Source organism: Peromyscus leucopus, unplaced genomic scaffold (genome assembly GCF_004664715.2).
Source record: "Peromyscus leucopus breed LL Stock unplaced genomic scaffold, UCI_PerLeu_2.1 scaffold_523, whole genome shotgun sequence".
NCBI classification, from domain to species: domain Eukaryota; kingdom Metazoa; phylum Chordata; class Mammalia; order Rodentia; family Cricetidae; genus Peromyscus; species Peromyscus leucopus.
Window position 1 is genome coordinate 405,001 of NW_023505424.1, and position 25,382 is coordinate 430,382.

At 46.6% G+C, this 25,382-nt stretch overlaps 1 pseudogene; it reads left to right on the forward strand.

Moving 5' to 3' along the window:
• Positions 1-25,382, forward strand: part of LOC114701368 — a 139,641-nt pseudogene that overhangs the window by 50,104 nt on the left and 64,155 nt on the right.

Genomic DNA, 25,382 nt, shown 5'->3' on the forward strand with positions numbered 1-25,382 from the left:
ATGCTGGTACCTGGTGCTCATTTCTGTACTGCATGTTTTTGTCTCTCCTTGCTTCATCTCCTCCTCCTACAGTTCCATTAAGTGTGCAATGTTATCCCTGCCTGGATGTAGACGCAGAAGCCAAGGCTTAAAGAAGTTGAATAGGATCCCACAGCCATTAGGAGTACCAAGCGGAGTCCAAATGTGGGTGTGCCTGAATTCAGAGCCAGCCCTGATGACCTCTTTCTTCCCCTGCCACACCCAGTCCAAGTGCTCTGTCTTTTCCATCTCCTAAACATCTCTCAGCGCTGCCTCTTCTTGCTCTTGGAGATCTGTGAGGGCTAGAGGCCTTGTACTAGCCTGTCCGAGCAGCTTTCTCCCTGGATTCCAGGGTTCAGTCCCTGTTAATCCGGGCATTCCTCCGCCCAGACTCCAGCATCACATTCCAAACACACATCTGCTTGCATCACTCGCATGGTTAAAGTCTCAGTGACTCAACAAAAAAGCATCCATTGGTAGTGCTCAGCTGCTGACAGCCTTCAGTGGTCATCCTTACACCACAAATTCCACAGAAGGGGGAACGCCTTTCTCACAGCATAAGCAATACCCCAAAGGGACCCCTGCTCCACCAGCTTTGGGGCCTTAGTGCCTCAGGAAGGCAGTAGTTCTGACTGGGAGGCCTGGAATGCATGCCATCATAGGGGACTTGACTCTAAGCAAAGATTCCGATGAAGTGAGGGAGGGAGGGATTTTTCCTGAAAGAAAATGCAATGTGTATCTGCTCAAGCCTGAAGTGGCTTTTCCTTTTGCCCCTGTCTACCTGGTAATTCTTGGTTTGTTTCTTTTGCGGTGCTGGGGGGTAGAGCCCAGGGCCTCATGCATGCCAGGCCAAGTGTTACCATGGAGATGCAACTCCCAGACCTACTCATCTGTTCCTCAACACTTGGCCTTCAAGTATTCCCTCTACTTTCACATAAGCTTAGACATTCACTCTCCATGATCCACAGCCCTCTCTTCATACCCTCTCAGGCTCTTGTCCAAGTTCTAGTTACAGTGAGCTGTCTTTGTGTCCATCTCCAGTTTAAAACAGCTGGATGGAAGTACTTGGCACCAGTGGGCACATCTTAGTTATCTTCGGGTTCTCAAACTTCAGCCCCAGGGATTTTCATCTCTGAAGGCTGATCACACCCAGTGGGCTGGGCCTCAACCTTCAAAAATCTAGGCCATTGGAAAGTTTAAGGTAGCTGGGTAGTAGAGGTGCACGCCTTTAATCCAGCACTCAGGAGGCAGAGCAGGCAGATCTGTGAGTTTGAGGCCACCCTGGCCTACAAAACCAGTTCCTGGATAGCCAGGGCTGTTACACAGAGAAACCCTATCTCAGGGGAAAAACAAACAAACAAACAAACAAAAACAAAAACAAAAAAAGGTTGAAGGTGCTGCTCCTAGAAATAAATACCTATAGGAGAGAGCTCTCTCTCCATGATGGCGGTCATAAGAGTCACTCACTAGTGAGAAAAAGGCCTGGCCTTATGTGTTCTTGAGGATTCCCTGCTGCCCTGGAGCCATCAGGATTTTCCTTAGAGTATGTGACTTCCTTCTCCTGAATCCTGGACGGTGACATCACTGTTCACGCTCCCACATAGTTCCTTAGGAAGTACAAAGCATGGTGGCGGCAGCACCAGAGTCAAAAAAAAAGCAATTCCCATCTTACCAGGAGACGACCGTGACCTTGGTTGGGGGCTTTTTAGCAAACACATTCTGAGCACCAACCCAGAGCAGCTGACTCAGAACTTCCACAGAAGAGCCCTGGTGTCTCACACACGTTTGCAGATCTGTTAGACCCGGGAAAGAGGTTGCTGCTCCATGTACAGCTCCAGTTGATGGCCCCTCCTCTGCAGTTGAGCTCACGTCTCTGGCTACGTCCACCACTGTTGTCCGAATCTTAGAACAGACAGGACCGTGCAGGGGTGCGGGTGGCAAGGGAGTATTTTTTTTTCCTTATAGTGTTCTCACAGTGTTTTTGTGATGTGTATGAAAAATAATTCTCGTCTTCGTTTGACTTGACATTTGTATCATGATATGAAAAGTTCCTTCCTTCTTCCCTCCCCCTTCCTCCCTCCCTCCCTCCCTTCCTCCTCCTTCCTCCCCTCCCCCTCCCTCCCTTCCTCCTCCTCCTTTCCTTCCTTCCTCCTTCCCCCTCCCTCCCTTCTTTCCTTCCTCCTTTTTGCACTCTATCAACTGAGCAGCATCCCAGCCCCAAAGGAATTATTTTTCCTAAGCATCTTGTGTTTAATATAGTAGCAATAGATGCTTAATGGGCATTAGTCTCTTAAATACTTAAGAATTAAGCCTTCAGGGTGAGACTTTCCTAGACTCGATTCTATGTTCCTCTGTCTGCATCTGTGAAATGTAGATTTTTAGGAGTATTTACTAATACTTGGCTTGTTCTGAGAATTAAATGAGCTAATTCATTGCAATACACTGTCATATAAGAGGCATTATTAGGGACTGGAGAGATGCTTAGAGGTTAAGAGCAGTGGCTGTTCTTCAGAGGTCCTGATTCAATTCCCAGCAACCACATGGTGGCTCACAACCATCCGTAATGAATCTGGTGCCCTCTCTGGCATGGAACACTGTATATATAATAAATAAATAAATAAATATTTTTAAAAAAGCATTATTAATCAATATTAAATGTTAATCAAAACACAAATAAACCTGGTCTCAGTCGGACCTGACCCCAGCTGGTGCCCCTCTCAAGCTCGTGAGTTGCTGACCATATATCTGGCTTCTCAGCCCCCGGGACTCCCAGGACTTTGAAGTGCAGCCCACTGTGGCCAAGAGTCAGTGGCCTCCCCAGGGAAGCCTACAAGCTTTCATAATAGCAGAAATGATGACTCAGTTTCTTATCGTCTTGTCCTTGGGAGTGAGGGAATCAGGGACAGGAAGGAGGAGGTCCAGTAGGAGAAGACAGGCATGAAGGAGAGAGCCACTGCCATCCAGCCTGGGTTGTCTGCAACTGCTCTTGTGTTTGGGCCGTCTGCAGAGCCTTGAAAAATCCCCCCACCCCATTCCACAACACCTGAGTACCGCACTTAAGGTTTCTCTAGGACAGGGAACTAGCTGTTACTACCTACACCCTGTTTAAGAAGGCAGCTTGGTACCTCCTTTTCAATAATGGGACCTGTGCTAATGAGATTAGACAAGTTCTTCATGGCCAGTCGAGTGTCCACATCCATTCCTATTCTATTTTTTTTTTTTTTTTAGATTATTTATTTATGCATGTATGCCTGCAGGTCAGAAGAGGGCACCAGATCTCATCGCAGATGGTTGTGAGCCACCATGTGGTTGCTGGATTTGAACTCAGGACCTCTGGAAGAGCAATCAGTGCTCTTAACCCTCTGAGCCATTTCTCCAGCCCCCATTCCTATTCTAAAAAACAGAAACCCAACAAGAATCACTTAAGGAAAATTAGGCAAATGAATTCTGTTGCCCATAACAATGAGCACTTAATAGTGATACTGGAAAATAACAGAAGCCCTGAGAAGGGGAAAAATCTTTAAGCCTTTCCTCACTATGGAAAATGAGAGTGACCCCATGGATTTTCTTCTGGGTGACTAGAAGGGTTAAATCTTCCTCCCTGCTGAGGGTGAGCCCTGAGCTGACCGTCCCATGGAGCAACCTGAAGGGTATCCATTCTCGTGAATCTGCCTGTGGGTCCAGGTTAAACAGCTGCTTATGGGTCTGGCCCACCTGTCCCACAAGGGCTAAAATTTCTGCTTCTTATTAGTCGTTCTGAGAGAATTTAACACTCTATGGCTTGATTTCTGTACAATTCTGTCCAATTCTAAGTAACAATACAAGACAGAATGAGGTCCAGAGCACTTAGCACATTCATCAGACTGTGTGTAAACGCTAGGCTGGGGACTGACTCTTCGTCTAGAAGGTGGGTAGGACCAGTGTCTCTTCACAGCTGTGGGGATGATATTAGACACTCTGAGTCACTCCAAGGACACGCACAGTGTGCAGCTGCTGCTCTGACCCATGAGCCAAATCAAGAATATACCTTGCTCCACACTCAGAAATGCCTGGACGTTAGTCAGGACCTGTCGTGCTGATCCCTGGGTTAGCCTTAGTGAACTGGCTGAGAGTCAGAGTTGGGTCTGTCTATTCCCATAGGCTAGGAGGATAGGTCTGGGATGCCGGACAGACTTCAGTGGACAGTGACTCAGAGGCTGAGAAACTTTCTTGTTCTCAGACCACCCCTCAGATAAAGCTTTCTTTGTAGCATCCCTCACCCCACAACTAATTTCTGCCTTTCGGCTGTTCCTGAGAAATCAAGATCAAAGTGAGACAGACCTCTTGGTCAGAAGGTAGACAGTGGTCTCGGACAGGATGCTAGTGACATTTGAAAATCTCCACATCTCTCATGTGTGGAAAGGCTATTTCCAGACCCTGTCCCATCATCTCTTCTCCAAATCTAGGGAAACTGAAGTTCAGTGAGGCTTCATAGGTAAACATTTATGTGGGGGGGGGGGAAGTATGTTTGTTTATTTATTTACCTACTTTGTGTGTGTGGCAGAGGGCAGTGAGAGGGTTGCCATGACATGTGAAGTCAGAGGACAACTTGTAGGGTGATTTCTCTCCTGCCATGTGGGCTCCTCAGTGAATGCAGGTTTTCAGCCTTGGTAGCAAGTGACTTCATCCTCTGACCCATCTTGCTGGCCCACATTTAGGTAAAATACCTTAAATTCTTATGCACGCACATTTTATTCATAACCTATATTTGTCCCTATTTACATGTTTTCTATAGAAAAATGCAATTATAAAAATCAACAAATTATTACCCTCTGATTACCTTTAGTTGAAATAAACGTATATACCTCTCCTCTCAACTTCTTTGTGCAGCAAAAAGTTTGGCCTGGAATAAATCAAATACTATTTATTTACACTTCACACTGGATTTGAGTTGCTTAGTACATTGAATTTCAGGTCTTAATTTCATATCAGGAAGCTGAATTTAGCCAAACTTTAAATATGAAAAATACCTCTCATCAAAGCATAAAATTGTACTTTAACTAGTAACAACTACCTTCTGCTAAGTCTTGAGAAAACACACATCCATAGCTGCCATTCCTTGGCTATCAGCTCAGCTAGTGTGTGTACATAACTCTTTATGAACTGGATGGTGGTTATTTTCTTGAATTATCAGTGGCCATTTTTTTTTTAAAACTAATTTTCCTTGGTATGTTTAATACTTCTGGCTCCATGCCACCACCATCCAAGCATGACGTTCTCTGGAAACGTGTGTTTCAGGCTAGCTTAGGAGGAAATGGGATAGCGCAGATGAGCTTGGCTCGTGTAAGGTGTTGTAGAGTTAGATGTGTAGACATTGGCTGGTTACCCGAGTTGCTTTCTTCTGTTAATTCAATGACCTCAGGTACTAGGAAGGTATCGTTGCGAGTTCAAGTCTGTACAAGATCAATTATTATTTCAAGGGCCATGAACTAGATCCTAAGCACCTCACAGACAATCACTGTATTTTACGCCTTTTTGAGCTCTCAAAAATCTAGAACTCAATCAGAGAAAAGGAAACAGTGAAGGTAGCTGGGACATGGAGGAAAGAGACTTACATGGCCCTGGTGAGGGTTGTGTCGGGCACTTTTACTTGTCATCTCTTGACACACTGCTCCCCGCCTGGTAGCCATAACTGCTGTCTTCGTGTGGAATTTAAAGCAAAGTCTCTAAGAGGCTCGGCTTCCCAGTACATCACAGAAGATAGGTGGAACTTCAGAATTCTTGTTGTTGGTTTTTTTGTTTGTTTGTGTTTGTTTTTGTTTTTGTTTGGTTCTTCAAGACAGGGTTTCTCTGTGTAGTTTTGGTGCCTTTCCTGGAACTCACTCTGTAGCCCAGGCTGACCTTGAACTCCAGAGATCTGCCTGCCTCTGCCTGCTGAGTGCTGGATGAAAAGTGTGCCCTACCGCCACTGGCTGGACGTCAGAGTTCTAACCCAGCCTGTACTGACTCTAGAAATGAAGTTCGTTTCCCTGTAACGTACAAGTGCGACCCCAAAGGCTCTACAAGTATTATTTGCTTCAATTACATATTGGGTCCAATAACAGTAGCAATTATTTTATAGTACTCGGGATAATGAGTTGGTCTTTTTTTTTTTCTTGCTTAAAAATAACCAGATTAAAATGAGAACACAAAAAGGTGAGTTCATTCTTTTGTGTGGTATTTACATGAACTGAGCTTGAAACATCAAATAATGACGGTTAACCCTTGACTCCCCAGGAGCTCACTCTCTACAAATACAAAATCAAATTGACAAGTCATCCAGGCCCCATCAGTTCTTCCACAGTCTCTCTTTCCTCCCTTTCCTCACGTTCAGCTGCGTTTAGAGGCCTTGTCCTGTCTCTCCTAGCCCATCACTAGGCTTCCAGGCTCTTACTGCTTCTCTTCAGTTCCTCCACCCGCTCCAATGAAGTAGCTGGAAAACCCAAGCCCACCGTGACAGATGGCTCACAGCTCCTCCTCAGAAATTCCTCATCACCACGAAGGTCAATGGCCCCCCACAGCTCTTTCTCATCCTATGAGGCTGCCCCAGACCCCAACGTGGACAGTGTCCACCTTCCCTCACTGCTCCACTGGCTGGTCGCACCCACGCTGCACTTCAGTCTCAGTAGTGTTCCCAGCCTTCTCCTCTGTTCTGTGTTCCCCCGACAGGAGCCCAGTCACGACTTGTCCGCATGCTTTCCCCTTTGTTGACCTGACCACTTCAGGGCTAAAACTCCAGCTGTTTTTCTTTTTGACTTCTCAGCTTTTCGTGGTAGATCTGTAGTGGTATAAAGGTCTGGGCAGAGAACGGATGGAAACAGAGAAGCGTGGGTCTGGAGTTAGCCAGTATGGGTTGTAAAAGCTTCCTTCTGTGGGTGACTAGACGCACTCTTCAGCACCTATGTACGGCTCTGCCACTTGGGACAACATACCTCTGTCTGAAAGATGAGGCTAACCCAAGCTTCTCTGGTGTGGCAGGACAGAGTGCTTTGTGACACAGGGTGATCCTACTGGCTGATGCAACAGCCCCATTATTATCCAATACGGTAGCCCTCACCTCCAGGTGTCGTTGGAAACAATGCGACAGGAAAACTGGGAGAGCTGAAGTGCGGAAGTTGTTAGTCAAGTGACGATAACTTCATTGAACCAGCTGGGTAGAAAACACTGACCTGGTGGCTTTGCCCCCTGATGCCCCCTTGCTCTGACTGGGCCCTTTAACTGTTTCAGTGATGCATTTATTTATCTTAGAAACACTTTTATTCTTTATTGACACGTATTTCCTGCCTCCTCATCGCCCCGTCACAGTGCATTTCCTCGCTCTATGTGAGTGAATATTTCAGAAGTCTGTTCACAGTGCCCGGTATACACAATCCAATTATTACAACACCTTGCCTCTAATTCACCATCCCAAACAACCCAAATAGCCAAAGTATTTTATGCTGTGGCTTTTATCCATGTAGCTGGAAATAAATCTTGAAGGTTGCAGTTTACATCTGCCAGAAATGAGTTCTGGATGTTTGCCCACATTCCACTGCTGTTCTTCAAAAGAGCCCCAGGTGTCTGCATGAATACCATCAGACCACAGGAGGCCTCCACTCGTGTTTATCAGCTGGTTTGAAAAGATGCGAGGCAGGTTAGAAATCCTCAGTGCCTCCCTTATCTCGAGACCTGACCTAGATGCCTTTAGGGTTTCATGTCAAAATATGGCTATTTATGCCCAACTGTCAACACAGTTTGCCAATCCCTTTGATGACCAAGTTTCAAATGAAAAGAAGGATATGTTTCCTTATTGCCTCATCTAAACACAGCTTGCCACGTAATAGATAATTCTGTGAACCTATGACGTAATGTTTCAAACTGGAGACCACGAGGTCACAGCTGAAGAAGGGAGCCTGCTGCCCGAAGCTTCTCTCCAAGGTGGTGTTTTGTTTAGCTAGGTCAACAAACGGGGTGTCTTCTGTCCAGGATTTGGGCACAGCTGCCAGTGCCCCAGAGAGTGCTCCAGCCTCTCCCTTCCACCAGGGTGGCTGTTTCCAGAGCCAGTAAGGCAGCTAGGAAGAACCACAGTCTGTATGGACTCATGAAGCAGCTTGCTATTCAGGAAGCTGGGTAGGCGTGGGAGATGGACAAGAAACAGTGACCACACACAGCACTCATACACACCACATGACAGACTGAGACACCTTTGTGTGCTTGATTGCTGCTTCTTGCCTCTCAGAGGGCATTGTTTTGGTTCTCCCTGAGATTCTGAATTCCTGCTGTGACATTTGCACAAGCTACCTCTGAGGCATAGGATACTGACTTATTCACTTTTCCAAATAGGCGTGCTGGTTTATTTGAGCACTTTACACTAGCCAATATTGTTGCCTTACATACTTCCCTCACCTCCACAATGCACAGTTTCGTGGAACAAGACAGCATTAAAAATAGACTCCCCTGGCCTCATTAGAAGCCAGCATGTTGTGACAGTCAAGCCTGTCACAATAGACGAAATACATCCAACCCAGACCTCTGCTGAGGATTCATCATTAGCTCTGCCTCTTACACACATACATGTTCCAGTATACATGCCCATCAGCCAAGACTTTAACTCCAGGGATTAGTGTAAGTATCGGGAGGAATGAGGTCACTTGCTGTGAGGCAAATGGCCTGCCTCCCCATGAGAATACAAAGCTGCATGTGAATCATACCTCAGAGGATCACTTGGGGCTGCTGACTCACATTCAAAGCAGTTAACCTCTTAACCTTCATCAAGAAAGTTTGGGAGAGTGATTTGATATTCAATGTTTGTTTTATAAGACCTTCCTCTTCACTTACCATCCTAATAGATACTTCACCTAACAGCTAATAGACACTAATTAACACCCCACCCCCCACACACACCCCGCGCGCCTCTCCACCTCCCATGCCCAGGTGGCTTTGGGTCTGTCCAGAGCATTGTCCGACCAGATGGAGGACTATGGTCAGCTCAGGACAGTTTGTGTCCTCAAAGAGATTGTTTGAAGAAAATAAAATAACATACTCTCCTCCCCCAATGAATAACTGTCACTAACGAAGGCTAACCTGCAGGAACTTGAAAGGCATTTGATTATTGACGTTCCAGATATTTCACAAAAAACAACAGTAAACTGGTATTTATAAAGCTTCATTATTCATGAGACAATGCCAGCGTGGTGTAGGGCTGAAAACAGATTGTGCCCGAGGAAAGTCTGTATTCAATGCACCTTGTAAGTGAGCTCTGAAGGATCATAGTAACAGACCGCATGTAATGTGACGGTGAAATGTGTTCATATGACCAAAGCCCCTGGACCAGTTTGGGGCATGAAAAAAACCATCAGTATTTGTAGTTGATTTTTTTGTTTGTTTGGTTGGTTTTTTCAAGACAGGGTTTCTCTGTGTAATAGCCCTGGCTGTTCTGGAACTCACTCTGTAGACCAGCTGGCCTTGAACTCACTGAGATTTGCCTGCTTCTGCCTTCTTAGTGCTGGGACCAAAGGAATGTGCCACCACTGCTTTTGCAGTATTGGAAAAAAGCCCAGGGCTTTGGGCATCTAGTTGAGCATTCTATCACTGAGCCGCACCCTTGGCTTTTTATTCTGTGAGCACCCACTGAGGCCTTTACAACACGATCTCACGTGTTTGTAAACCGTTAGAACAAACATCTGAGGTTGGACAGAGCTCAAATTTCAGCGACAGCATCAGAAGCCACAGTTAGGAAACAGCAAGAGGGGATGGCATAGAGACTGTCCGACCCCAGCTCTCCACCGTGCCTCCTCCCAAGGTAATGGTGAAGAGGAAATGGGCCAGGTGTTTTAGAATAGCAGCGAGCATTTGAGAACCTGCTAAATTTTTGTTTTCCAGAGTATCAACGTCCCCATCTAGGAAAACACATCAGGAAATATGACTATGAATCAGCTGCCTGAGCAAACAGCCAGGATGGAGCCCACATCATCACAGGATTCAACAATATCATAAAACATCAGCTGTTTATTCCAGACATAAAGACGTAGTTCAAAGAGAACGAGCTAGAAACCCTGGAAGTCACGTTATTAACCATGTATTTATTTATATCAGCTCCTTTTTCCCAAGAGTTATACCCAAAGGCATCACAACAAAGTCATTTTACAAATTGCTGCTAGTTGTTCATGCGTCTGGGATGCACAGAATCTTGTTCAAATCATAGAGGTACAGCTGCCTCTGTCCATCAGGGCTTGTAAATTTAAACCAATTCAGTTCAGAAAGTACTTCTTGACTCCCTAGCATGAGAAAATGCTATACAGAGACCACATTGAACACAACGTGGCCCGACCTCAAGGGACTCATTACCACTAGAGCTCTATTGACCCACAGAGCTACCAGCAGCTCTATGAAATTTAAAAACTCAGTGCTTATGATGCATCCATGATATCTTTAGTATTCAATAGTCACATGTGATCGCTGGCCACATGTTGGGGAGGCAGATAGAGAGCCAGGCAGTCATTAGGCAGTGTGGCTCTCAGACAAGAGACCTCCAGTAATGTCAGGACTTTGTGGATGGCCCATGGCTTACTCTCAAAGGAACTATGGGAACACCCACACCAGACTGGAACTTCCAAGCCTCATATTGAAGACATGCATGCAGATTTTGCTTCTTACTTGTGTTGGAACTAAGGCAAGGTTCTCCACACCTCCGGTCCCATTTGTTCTGAAGCAAGGACATCAGACTGTAAGACCAAGACACTTCATGCCAGGGTTTTGTGATGCTGAGTGAATTGGTAAAAACATTCTCCGGTACAACATCCACTGCTTAAAAAACAGAAAACTGCTTAAAACAGCTTTTATCTCCCCGGGTCATTTTGATTTTATTTTAGAAATTTAATTTTAAAGCGATTCTAATTGCTGTTTGTTTGTTCTATTGAGACAATATTTCTAAATCTTAGTGTAGTAACATAGCCTGGTAATTCAAGTCATGTCTACAATGTATGAGAACTGAAATAAGGGAAGGAACATTTCTACCTTTTCAACCACTGGTCTTTGCTGTTCTGCAAATCCCCTGCCCCCCTGGCCACTTTGAGAAACATCACAGCTTGTCTTAACCAATATTTACTCTACTGTGCTGAAAGAAAACCCAAAGTAAATAAGTCCTCCACTCTATGTCTTGGCACCCCATAAGAATTTCGTTCTGTACCCTTTTCTTCACACCTCCCAGTCTCTAGCAAACACTATTTTATTCTTCTGCAAGTCTGACTTACTAGTGCCTTCAATGAGTGAGAAGATGTGACGCTGGTCTGTGTCTAGTTTATCTTATTTAAATACACGCCAGTTCTAAACTTGCCAAACAGGCAAAATGGATTATTTATTGCTTATCTTTGTCAAACCTGGAGGTCTCACTAAAGCAATTTAAACATATGTTGTGTGTTTTTGGTTTGGGTTTTTTGCTGTTTTAGTTTTGGTTTTGTTTGTTTGTTTTTGTTTGTTTTGTTTTGTTTTTGTTTTTTGTTTTTGTTTTTGAGACAGGTTTCTCTGTGTAACCTGGCTGCTATCGTGGAACTCAGCCAGTAGACTCACAGAGATCTGCCTGCCTCTTGACTACCGAATACTGGGATTAAAGGCATGTGTCTCCACTGCCAAGCTAGTAAACGTGTTTAACTCAGTCCTGAAGCCTCCTTTCCCGAGCAGCAACTGCCAACCTGTCTCCCGCGGTGTGCTGTGGCTTAATTACTGACAAACTGGCTGCAGGCTGCTTCGCCAGCTGCCTAAGAATCTATGCATTAGACACCACGCATGCACACACAAAACTATAAATAGTATAAGTTGCTTCTGCCGGAAGAAATGAAAATTCCTTGTGTATGATATACTGAAGTCCTTTGTCTTGTCTCAGGACTGGCCAGTGTCGGTCTTAGCAATTAAGTCCTGTTTGCAAGACAATGATTGACTGAAGAAAAATCTGTTTAGCTCTGTGATGTCTCTGTTCTTACTTGTATTTCTTAAAGAAATACCAATCCAATTTCCTTTTAATCTTAGAAGCCTTTTAAGCCGTGTCGCTGTGATTTCTCACACCCCTGTGTTGCTGCTGCCCATTATCAGGTTATCAGCTAGAAAGTAGATTGCTCTGTTTTCTCTCCTTTTATCCAGAGCACCGAGACTACCCATGGACCCTGTCCAGGGCTGAGCCTAGACGGGACAATTGAGTTCAGAAAACCAGTGATGGTGGTTTGTTACACCTTGGAGTTCAAATACAGCCCCCTCGTCTGTCTTGTGTTCTAACACTCTGGGCTAGGCTTCAGAAGTGAGGGGTTTGCAGTGAACGAGCGAGTCCACTTGCCTTTGTTAGTACAGTGGAGCTTGGCTCTCTGGTTTCTTAATTGCTTGTGTTTCTGGTTTCTTAATTGCTCCTGAGCCAAGTGAATAGGGACTTGATACTCTTCCTACCACTTCCGGAAGTTTTTAGTCCTCTAGGGCAGTGGTTCTCAACTTCCTAATGCTTCGACCCTGTAATACAGTTTCTCATGTGTGGTGACCCCCAACCATAAAATTATTTCATTGCTACTTCATAGCTGTAATTTTGCCACCGTTATGAATGGTAATCTCTGATTGTGATCCCAAGGGTTCGTGACCCACAGGTTGATGAGAATCGCTGGGCTCTAGAGCCTAATTTCTTGAGCCACCAGGTGAGACAAGCAGTATTCACTGGGGGTCAACCTACAGAACTGTGAGCACATGGAGGGATCCCTCTTGTAAGCCTCACAGTGTGGCTTGTGCCGTGTGTGCTGTCCCTCTGGGCTCCAGTGTGCCGGGAGAGACTCTGCGCCTGAGCTGGAGAGCAAGGAACCCTGGTCTACCACAGTCTACCCTTAACTCGGAGCATCTCTGCAGTTTCTTCCATATGCTCGGGAAAGTTCCTCTGAGTTCCGGGTCTCTCCTAAAGTTAACTGAGCTCTGAATGTGCTCAGCGGTCTAGTCTAATGCTCCTGATGCTCCTATTGTTATCTCATCTCGCATTTTCTGCTTAAAGCCCCACAGTGGCCTTGCAGTATTCTAGATTTGTCTGGAGTTCTCCTGGTCTTAGTCTGAAGCTCATGTCCTGAGAAACCTGCTCATTGGTCTAACATTCCAATATCCAGCAGAGCAAAGATCTGTTCCAGCACTCCCACCTTTCACCATGCCTTCTCTGTGCTTTGTGAAGACCTGGGCAGTGTTTTGCTTTTTTTTTTTTTTTCTTTTTAAGCAAAATGCCGTTGTGCCTGCCTGTTGCCTCTCAAGATTTGAAGTAGAGCTCTGCATCTTTTAAAGCTATCCAATGCTCCATAAGTCTGAAGAGGTTGGGACCACTGCTCTATCTCTGTAGGTCCCAGAGACCCAATGCTGCTCCTTGTGGTCAAGCTGACCTCCGTTCTTTCCTCTGCCTGCTTTCTGTCTATCCTCCTTCTGCTCATGCCTCTTCCTCCAGGTAGCCTTCCTGGGTCCCTCCAGTAGACCCGGCCTCGCTGGATGCCCTGAGTCTTTTAGGCGAAGCCTTCCTGTCATTCTACACGGCACTTATGTTTACTACAATCTTTCCCTCATCAGGTGGTCTGTTCAGGAAGAGATGGTTATCTTCTCCTTGTACCCATGGAACAGGCAAGCTTCTGCACTTGCATACACTCAGTAGATATCGTCGAACAAATAATCAATAACAGGCCATCTGACCTCTTGTGAGTTACATTCTAAGAGTCATGGACACAAAACTCTCAGTGTAAAACAAAATACAGTACAATAATTACTTCAGCAAGTCTCTGCAAGTGAGGACCCTAAATTCATCTCAAAGAAATTCTTTAATTTTCTTCTTTATAGCTCTCTCTCTTTCCCTCCCTCCTTCCTCCTCTCTCTTCCTCCTCCCCTCCCCCGCCCCAGAAGGAGAAAAGGGACATTGGAGGTAATTCCACTTTCTCGAGTGAAGTTGTAATGAAAATGGTTTCTCAGATGCAACCATTTTGGCCGTCTGTTTCTCTGCTTCTTCTTCCTGGTTCGTCCTAGACTCTGCTGCTGTGTATGTTTGGAGAGAGCAGGAGGTTCAACGCCCGCATGTTTCTCTCTTTAAAGTCTTTTATCTCAGGCTTTCTGATCTTCAAAGCAGGCTATGTCCACCGTGACCCACTCCCTCGCTCCCATGCTGGATGTGAGAGCTGAGTATTTGTTCATTTTGACGACTTGCATATTTGGACTGCTTGGCGCTGGGGACATGGTCTTCGTTAACTCTTCAGGATAAGGGCCTGTCACCACTCTAGATCCTTGCACCCATGAACTAGTCACATGAAGAAATTAATGCCAGACCCTGGAGTCAACCAAACTATTAGGTACACAGGTCTTTTTGTGGGGACCTATCACTTGGCAGCAGAGTTTCCTCCGCCTCTCGGTTTGGAATTAAGTCTCCAACTCTCTACACCTTTGTGATTATCTGCAGTGCCTGGTCCTGGATAAGTTTGAAAGCTATGATGATGAAACTCAGCTCATCCAACGAGCCCTGTCTCTCCTGGAGGAAAACAGGTTCTGGCTGAGTGGTATTCCTGACATGTATCCCTGGACCAGCTCCTACCTCCCATGTGAAGTACAAGATTCGGATGACATTGATGTGTGGAGAAGACCAACAAGATCAAAGACAGGTGATGATGCTTCAGTTTGGGTTTGCAGGCTTTCTCCCAAATCCATGGGAATTATATTTGGTAGAGTGGAGGATTAAGTGTAAACGCAGCCTATAAATCAAAGGAAGGTCAATTAAATGGAGGAGGTATGATTTGAGCAGATCCAAGTAGATAGAGCAATCACTTGTGACTCACAGTCATTCCTGAGTTAATGCTGTGATCCAAAGTAGAACTAGATAGTCTGGAACATTTAGGACAATGGTTCTCAAGCTGTGGTCACCATCCCTTTGGAGGTCAAACAACCTTTTCACAGGGGTTGCATATCAGATATCTCACATATCAGATATTTACATTATGATTTATAACAGTCACAAATTAGAGTTAAGAAGTAGCAACAAAAATAATTGTGTGGTTGGAGTCACCACAACATGAGGAACTGTATTAAAGGGTCACCTCATTTGGAAGGTTGAGAACACTGATTTAGGAGAATGTTTCAAGAGACTGAGTTCTAAGGTAAGTTGGGCTCATAAAGTGAGTGGGTTGCCCGTCCCCACATACATCCTTTTTCCCTTCATCCTGTGTCTTTTTAGGTACTGGATTCTGGTCCTAGGGCGGATCCTGTGGAAGACCTCCGGTACATCTGGGGAGGCTTTGCCTATCTACAGGACATGATTGAACATGGAATCACAAGGAGTCAGACCCAGGCAGAGGTTCCCGTTGGAATCTACCTCCAGCAGATGCCTTATCCTTGCTTTGTGGATGACTCGTGAAGTCCCAGCCTCGATCATCTCCCTGAGCTGAAGTAAACAGGGGTGCTCTCAAGCTTCAGTGTCTCCTGAAGGAACCTCAGGACTGGGGCCAGACTCGGAGGAATAGGGTTCTAACTGAAGAAGCTGCTGGCCCCATACTCCAGACAGAAGCAGAGGAAAAAGAAAAATAGTAGGGTGTTGAGGTACACAAGGGCGTTGAAGGTTAAACAGTAGGAGTTGAGGCTGAAGGAGGGTGCCGGCTGTTTAAATTTCCACTCTGTAGTATGTTTGGTATGTGAAAGGTTAGGTCAGAGCGTTTGCCCACTGATTGCCAGATCAGCAGATTTGGACTGCATGGCAAGTTAGTCTGGTTCCAGGAGCCTCGGAATAATGCAGCTCCTTGCCTAATTAACATTCCTATGATGTATGTTTGGTGAAAAGGTAGAGAATGTTGGATGAGTCTGGCCTCCTCCTCTGACCTCCCCCGTCTAAAGCCTGTCCATCTGTTGGCTAGTAGCATGCTAAGCAAACAGCCTACTGTTTTGTTGAAATAGATTTTCGGAGTGATGGAGGAAGGGACAGAGAAGAAGAGGTGCTCAGAAGCTGATTACCTTGGTAGATTGGGTCGGAAACCCTCCCGAGCTATAGTTTGGCTTAGGAATTTAGCTCCTGGGTGTCGGGAACACTGGGAAGTCACTATAGCCCTTGTGTGTGGCTGTGGGTTCAGAAGCAGAGACAGCAAAACATAAAGAAAGAGGCCAGTTGCCAGGTGGAGAGGTTGTAAACTAAAGCCTAGCGTGCGTACAGGAAAGCAGCTCTCAACACTGTGGCCCATCCTTCTCAGCTCTGTGGAAGGCGGCAGAGATAACAGTGACTGTTGAGTCTTGGTTTTCCTCTGGATAATGAGCAGAGATGAGAAGTAAAGCAAGGCAAAAGCCCAAGGTCCATTTCCGGTTAGAAGGGGAGAGCTGCAGGCGAAATGAGTAGGTTGTGGAAGGCAGTAGGAATTGGGGTCATTCAATATGGGAGAGTCCTCTGGCGGCCAGCTCTAGAAGTGCATGCTTTTTGGTTGTTGGGCTCTCTCCCTAGGGCCATTTTGAGTGAAAACTATCCTCCACGCTGGCATTGGTGCCCTTCCTGTGACAACACCCAACAGTTTCAATAGAAATAATCCCAAGGGCTCTACTAGTGCATCATCCCCAGGGAAAACCTGAAAGCTAACCCTAACTTGATCTTCCTGTAAATCCATCTTGCTTGCTGAGAACTATACCAGGATGGATCTACTCCATGTATTCATGGCTGATGGAATCAGTGACTGTTGAGTCTCTGATTTGTCCAATCACAACCTATGGCAATTGGTCTACAGTCTTTCCATGAGCCTTTACGGGGAAGGTCTATGCTATAGAACAGAGACGGTATGGTTTTCTTCCTACACTTTCTGTATAGAGCATTCATCTGGGCTGTCTGCAAAGACACCATCTTGTGCTAAAGAAAAAGTGCTAATGTGAAAGGTATTTTTATAAAGTCAACTAGTGAAGGTCCAGATTTATTTTTCTCCTCTCTTTTCTTTCCTTTCCTTTCCTTTCCTTTCTTTCCTTTCCTTTCTTTCTTTCCTTTCCTTTCCTTTCCTTTCTTTCCTTTCTTCAGATTTCATTCTCAACTCTTCACTCAGTAAATATTTACTTCATCTCTACCAGTCCAGAATGCTCTGTTCTCCTTCCCTTCTCTCCCTTTAGTTTTATGATCATCCTGAACCGCTGTTTTCCCATCTTCATGGTGCTGCATGGATCTACTCCGTCTCCATGACTGTTAAGGCATGTCTTGGAAAAGGAACTGAGGCTGAAGAGACTTGAAAACCAGGGTGTCTCTAATGCTGTGATTTGGTGTACCTGGTTCCTGGACAGCTTCTCCATCATGTCAATGAGCATCTTCCTTCTGACACTGTTCATCATGGTAAGACGGTGGAGAAGACCGTGACATTTTAAAAATGTTCTGTTGTTCCTGCCTCTCTGGTTAATGTGTGTTGTGTGTGTGTGTGTGTGTGTGTGTGTTGTGTGTGTGTGTATACCTGGACAGGTTATCTGAGCAAGACAGGTAGTTTCCAGCTTTTCCAACCAGATAGAAACTTGGAAAGTCAGCTTCCCATTCTCCCAAAAGGCCATTGTATGGTGGCATCTTCCCATCTTCTCTTCTAGCATAAGGAGTCACTCACTGCCTATATAGATTTCCAGTCCATTTCATGACCACTTAGAGAGGCTGCTGTTACCAAAGCCCAGTATGGGACTGTTGTGTGTTCAAACGTTGCTTCTTCTTTCAAAGGCATGAGTCTAAAGAGGGTTTCTTAGAATTACTGTTCCAATATCTGGCTACAGTTAGAATGAGACAAACACTGCCAGTGGTATGAGGGGGAAAATGTGGATAATTTGTCTATCGTCCCATGGCCAGGCCATTAGCTTCACCAAGTAACATCTTCTGCCAGCAAAGATCTCCAGGACTCTGTTTTAAAGGATGGAATTTGGAGCCCGACCTTTCTCAGTGATAAGGAGTTTTTATTGCCATAAAGCATGTCATCCTATCTTCTGCAAGTCTGCGACTCCTCTGCAAGCTAGAACTGAAAAATAAAACACTGTTCTACAATATACTGCTAGCCTGTATATTTCATATTTTCAGCTCCTTCATAGAAGAAGACTTTTTTTGGACTTGTTGAAATATGACGACACACATTTGATAATTTTTGATGTGTTATTGGATGGAAGTTGCTTCCTGCTATAGGTTCAACAAGCTTGCTCAACTTTGTCTCTGTCATCATATGGGCAACACTGCAGTGGGCGGACTGGATGAGCGTCTCCCATCCCATTTGGATTGTGGCTACCTGACCTAAGAATGTCCCATCATAGATCCAACCCACCAGGACATATTCATTTAATCCAAATCCTGCCTTTGTTCTCTACTAAATATCCTCACCTGGTGCATTCTATCTTTGCTATTACACTATGACCAGTGAGCTATGGTGTGAATCAAACCCATGTTTAGAGTCCCTCAAACCAATGTTGAGGTGGAGGTCATTCTCTTCAAACAACCTCACCCCACCAGCATGGCTTGATGTCTACAAAGGATAGCAAAGGTCTGAGGAGGTGAGAGGATCAGCACTCGCCTTTATCACCAGAGGCCTCTGCTCTGCCCATACCTTAGTCTGTCCTTTCCCTGTAGATGTTTTGTATCCTTAGAATTAAAGGACTCGGTGAGTAAACATCTGGATGAATGGCGGAGGCTTGCCCTGACTTCTTACTGATAAGTGACACTGAGATCTGCCTTCCTAAGAATGGCTGTTTAGGACTTCAAAGCTCTCAGGACGTGAGGTAAAGAATGTTCACCCAAAGCTTCTAGCCCAGAGCAGCTCCTCTTGTGGGAACCAGGACACCGCTCCAATAAGGACGGAAACAGAACTTTCCACACCAAAATAAGGTTTTCCTTTGAATGAGTCCGTTTTTTTGCGTATCCCTTCCTCCCCAGCACGCGGGCAGGAAGAAGCTGGGAGCAGGACCCTGGAAGGCTCCATTGTTAGTCAGAGGACAAGGAGCAGAGAGGAAAGGCTGTGGAGGAAGCTGGTCGGAACAGACCGGCGAGGCTGGCTGAGTGACTGGCACCCCTGTTTGAAAACCACCACAGTCTAGATGTTTGCAGGACTTTGCTCTGGCTCAGATCAGAAGTTGAATTCTTCTACAGAGAGCAGTAACAACTCTCCAATTGTGACCTTTTTTTTAGATTTCCTCAGACTTAGGTTCGCTCTAAGTGTGGCTCTGTCATTCCTCCTTTTGCATATCTTCCCTCATCTCTTTTTCAGTCTGTTCCTTCAATGCCCAACAGCACGAGAGCATGAAGGAGAAATGGCCGCTGTGGCGATAAGGAGCACATTAGTTCCACTTGGTTCTCACCGGCTCAGGGCAGAGAGCATTAATCGGTCTCTCTCTTTTCTACTGAGAGGAAAGCAGTGACTCTGGGAGTCCCTCTCTGTAGATGAGAGCCCGTTCATGAGATGGGGCAGTTCTAGAAGATGGAAGAACCGGAGGAAATGCAGGAAGGAGGAGAGCACAAGACTTTGGTCTTGGGGGTGCTGTGCTGTGTGATACGTCTGTGTTCCTCATCACACCACAACTCAACTATGTCCCATTGAATAGACAGAGGTGGCCAAGTGAGTGTCAACTCAGGCCTAAGACACACTCCCCGAATTCTACCGCCTGTACCTTTGTGTTCCTGAAGAACAGGAGGAACTCTATGTAGTTGGGATGCAGAATTTGGATGGAGCAACGATGCTGGCCTCTTTACAGGGCTTGGAGTAAAGGAGATGAAGAAGGTCTAACACAGTTGAACATCTCGGTCTATCCTACAGTGTAATCGGGCAGCAGCTTGTGCAGAAAAAGTCACTAGGTTGACACTTTTTTCTACATAGACACTGGGAAGACACCGAGTCTTGTCCATAGGTTCTCTGAAAAGCACAGCCTTCATGGATGAGGAGGACCAGTCTGCTTCCAAGGCTCTGGATCCATTACTGATGCCTCCACCAGTGTGAGCGGCAGACCTCAGGAAGCAGGCGCTGATGGTCAGGCAGCAGCCGAGGCCCGGGCCAGGCTTGTTTGAATGGACTTCCTTGTGTGGTTGCAGGGTGCTGGTGATAGCGTAAGACCTAACACCAGGTTTCCTTGCCTGAACACGAAGTCCTTCCACGTGAACTTGCTGAGTCGACCCATAATTACTGTCAAAGGATTAACTTGGGCACGTTAAGATTTTTTAATATTTTTATGCTTTGACAGTTTCATACATGTCTACAACATGTTATTGATAATATCCATCTACTACTACCTGGCCTGCACCCCTCCTCAGTGCACCCATGTCCCTTCCAGCTTCATGTCTCTTCTCTTTTTATCTTACTTTTATGTAATATTCTGAGTCTACTTAGTGATACCTATATGCACATGGATGTGTAAACATCCACTGGGACATGAACGACCCACCAGCAGCCAGATCCCCAAAGGACAGTGACTGACCTCTCGGTATCCCTCGCTGCCCATAGCTCTTCTGATGGGTGGGCCTCCGGGTCCTTCGCCCTCCATGCTGGAACGTTGACGGTCTCAGTCTTGTGTAGGGATCCACAGCCCTGTGTGGTAATCTGTGCACAGCTCATCGTCTCCAGAAGACACTCTACCATCCTCTCCATCGGCCAACTCTTCCATTCCTCACATCCCCTCAGCCATGAAGTTCCTGAGCCTGGGACAGTAGGGGGTTGTAGACGACCCACCCACAGCTGAGCACTCAGAGTTATTATGCTTGGCACATTGACCAGTTATGAGTCTCTGCACTAGCCACTTACCCACAGCAAAGGAAGCCTCTCAGACAAAGCTGAGGCAACACAAATCTATGGCCACAAACATAAGTATTCCGAACACAGTTTGATAAAAAAATGACATCGTATGAAAATGATAGTAGGTTCTTACCCTAGGGCCTATCATCACCCAATCATGGGCTTTTGACCAGTTTTATAGTGCAAGCATCAGTGGTTCGTGACCCAGGCAACTCTAGGCCACAAGTGGCTCAGGACTCCACTAAAGGAATGGGGAATTCCGCACGACAAAGAAAGTTTCGATTGGTTAAGTCCCCACCTAGAGGGTAGTTGCAGTTGCTGGCTGGATTAAATTACTTGGCGGTTGGTTTTGGTTTACTGGTTTAGAGTCCAGAACCCTGGAGCTGACTCAGCCTAATGGTTTCCAGTTAAGTTTTTTTAAAATAAAACATTAGTGTTGCTGATGGGTATGGGCAAGACAAAAGAACTCGGTGTGTTTGAGTGTGCGCGCGCGGAAGCCCCTTCTTGGGCAGCAGAAGGCTTCCGAAGGCCTCGTTGCACACAGGAGGCCCTTGAGTGGGCCCCGCCTCTGGACACGAGTGAGAATTATTGATACCTAATCTCTTGGTTTCAGCACGGAGAATCCTGCACTACAGCGACCCTTCATCCTCTTCCTGTTTCTGCTGGCCTTCTCCACGGCCACGATCATGCAGTGTTTCCTGCTCAGTACGTTCTTCTCCAAGGCCAGCCTCGCAGCAGCCTGCAGTGGGGTCATCTACTTCACCCTCTACCTCCACACATTCTCTGCTTCGCCTGGCAGGACCGGCTGACGGCCGACCTGAAGACGGTTGTGGTGAGGCCCGAGGGCTTACCCTAGCCTGTCCTGTAGGTTTCCTCTGACGACTCTGGTACCCTCTTGGCCTGCTCTCTGAGAAGGTCTGCTTTGCCTTTGGACTCAAGAGGACTAAGGTTGAAGGCTAACACAAAGGTTAGGAGCCAGAGTGAAAGCAGCTTCCCCGGAGCCATGAAGTAGTAACGCCTCCTAGACCTGCCTGAGGAATGTGCCTGGGAAAGGACGGGAGAACAGGTCAGCTCCTGGCTTCCTTTGCTTCTGTGTGAGGAGAGCCAGCCAGCCCATCCCTTCACTCCCTTCTTTTCTCCTGCTGAGGAGAATCAGATGAGAGGAAGCTTGCCCCCCGCCCCGACTGCCTGTCCGCTCAGAAAGAAGGTTGCATCCGCTAAAATGGGGCTCGTTTTTTCCAAAAGAAACTAGACCAGAGAATCTCAGTCTTTCCTGTGCTCTAACAGTGCACACAGAATTGGATGCAGAAATGAGCCCCGCCGTGAGGCTGTCTGGCTGAGAGAAGACTCTAGAAGCTGGCTGTTGATGCCTTGAGAGACCTCTAGTTCAGGATCCAAATAAATATAGGTCTGTTTCTAATGGTTTTCGAGTGGGCCATTTCTACCCTCTCATTAGCAGTGCTAATCAGCCTCAGCCCTACAGGTGCAGTTTTCTGGCCCTCCAGAATCGCCCTGTCTGTTACGTCAGTAAGGGCTACTGCCTGCTCTGTGCTGGCAGAACCTGTTCTCCAGGACTCAACTCTGGGGCATCTGCCTTTTATTATTTCTCATGTTAAATAAGAAGTTAATTGCCCTATTTATAGCACTTAGTTTTCTAAGATGATCACAATGGGTAATGGTAAGAAACTCTTTGACTCAGGCTGTGGGCAGAGCTGGGCAATTTTGTAATCGTCAGGTTGTTATGTGGTACTGGGAAACCACAGTTAGCTTCTGGGACTACCAGGATGCTTCAGGTCTGGCAACTACAGATAAGAGCTGGGTTGAGTTAAATTTAAGTGTGTGTGTGTGTGTTGTGTGTGTGTGTGTGTGTGTGTGTGTACATATTAGCAAGAGGGTTTCTTGCTTTGGTGAGAGATACTCTGAACTCTATCCAGGGTCCTCCAAATTACAGGGAACCTTCTGGCAAGGGCAAGTATGCTCTGATGTGTCAGAGGCCACCCGTGGCGACTTGGCGGGCACTCTCTCTTCAGATTTCCTGCTGCACTCTTTCTGGCCAGCGGACTACTTTCTGCACAGACCTAAGAGGACCTTGCGTCCTTGCGGGCCATAGGAAATGGGACTTTGAACCCCTTTCTTGCGGGAGTCTCACAAAGTAGCTCATTTGGCATCTCCGTTCTGCCAGAGCTGTGTGGTTTTCAGATAGTGGAAGCAGAGGGGGAGGGAGGAGGGAGACCAGGAGACCTTCATTCCTTCGGAGTCTTGTATGTGGACCACTTCTTCACCAGCATCCCCTTACAGCCTAGCTGTATTCTATGGAACAGGTGAGAGGTGGCTCACGGGGCACAGGTGGGGATTTCTGAAGCCTGCCAAGCATTTCCAGAATCCTCTTCCACCAGAAGACCCTGTAAGCCCTCCTGAGTAGCCTCACTCTCAGACACAACACAGACCCTCTTCAGCCCTCCTCCCTCCCCGCCTTGTGGACCCTGGGCTCCACCGTCCTCTCCTCCATTTGCTATCCCTCTCCGCTCACTGCAGAGTCTGCTTTCTCCGTGGCCTTTGGCTTTGGCACCGAGTACTGGTCCGCTTCGAGGAGCAAGGCCTGGGGCTGCAGTGGGACAACATCGGAAGAGTCCCATGGAAGGGGATGAGTTCAGTTTCCTGCTGTCCATGGAGATGATGCTTCTTGATGCCACTCTGTACGGGTTGCTTGCCTGGTACCTTGACCAGGTTTTCCCAGGTAAGCAAGGAAAAGTCAGGCTGCTTCATGTTCCATGGTCCAGGGAATGCATTTCTTCAGATGCAGAGGTCTGGCCCAATCTTCTTGTTTAGCTTGATTCACACCACCACCACCACACACACACACACACACAACACACACACACACACACACACACTGTTTGAACATAGCTCTCAGGGCCAGCAACTGAATGTACATCTAGAAGTTAAAACTCCACCAGCCAATTATTGTCTCCCCTTTAGAAATAGGTCTAGCATTGGAGCTGGGGAGAAGGCTCGGCAGGTAAAAGTACTCTCTGTGCGAGCATGAGGACCTGAGTTCGAATCCCATAACCCACATAAAAGTTGGGTGTGTCTGCAAGTGACTGTAACCCTAGCATTGGGAAATGGAGACAAGTGGATTCCAGGAACTCTTTAGCCAACAACCTGGTCAGAGCAGCAAGCTTCCAGGTCAGCAAGTGGTCTGCCTCAAAGGACTCAGGTGTGGAGTCATAAAGAAAGGCAGCTCCTCTGGCCTCTGCATACATGCTCACGAGTGTGCACACCCACACACACGTGTGTGTTCACATACACTTGTATGCACGTGCATGTGTACAAGCACAAACACAGGCAGAGACAGGCAGGGAGAGAGGAGACCCGGAAACAGGTCTAGAACGGGCTTCCTGGTCACCACCGATCCACCTTCCCATTCCAGGCCTCCTTCCACCATGACCACCGAGTCCCCACAGTGTGCAGATGGAGTGTTTTGCAACCCACCATGACCGCCTGCCACTGTGTCTCCTACAGTAGGCAAGATGGTGTGTTTTGCAATCTAGGCCAGATGGTCTCAACCTCTGTTCAGTCCTTCATGGTCTTTCCCCTCATTCAGAGTAAAACCCAGCATCCATCTCAGGCCTACAATGCTTCCTCATCCGCCTTCCTGCTGCCCCCTTTCTGCATCTCCTGGTTTCCCTTCCCCCTGAGTCTCTCAGCTCCCGCCACCACAGCCTCCCACTAATGTTCAATACAAGAGTGAGCACACTTCCGGGCTGGACCTTCACACCTGCTCTTTTCACCAGCAGGCCTTTCGCCCCAGGCGATTCCTCCTATCTGCTGGCTTCCCCACTCTGCTTGGTCTCTGTTCAGACGTCACCTTATCACAGGGATCTTTCCAGACTGAAGATTACTGGGTCTTTATCATTGTATGACCAATGTTCCTCCGGAGCCTTAACCTTTTACCATACATTTTTATTTTTTATTTTTTAGCACTCCTCACCACCTGACATGATGTAACCTTATGTATGTGGCCTTCTGTGGGAAGGCCATGCTGCCTATAAAACCAAGCTTCTGGGGGATTTGATCTCTGGCTTCCCTGACTTCAGACACGTCACTCCAATCCTCCATCTTCACGTTGCATTTTCCCCGTGTGCTGGTCTATATGAGGCTGTCTTATGAGGACTCTATGTTGGTCACCCTACTCCATTATAACCCCACCTAACTTAGCTAAGCACATCTACCTTCTAAATAATGCCACATTTGAGATATGAGGTTGGGACTCTGGTTTGGACACTAAATGGTGTTTTCTCAAACACCATCAAATTCCTGGTCACTAACCATTGAATTCCACTCTGAGACTATCCAGAGTTAGAGGCAATCCTGTAAGACCTCCTCCGTTCAATGCTAACACTTTACAAAGTGTTCTCTTTTCAATTACGGCATTATTGTTATGGGTATAACTCAAGAACAGCCATGAGGTGAGGAATGAGGCCAGGGATGAAATGGTCTGGAGCAGTCCTCTCTGGACCACCACTGACCAGCACCTAAATGTGGTCGCCAGTCCAGAATCTCTTCAAATCCTCTTCTGCAGTTCTGGAGTTGTCTGTCGCCCCTTAATCTCTGGAGATCAGAGATTGGGCTGAAAGG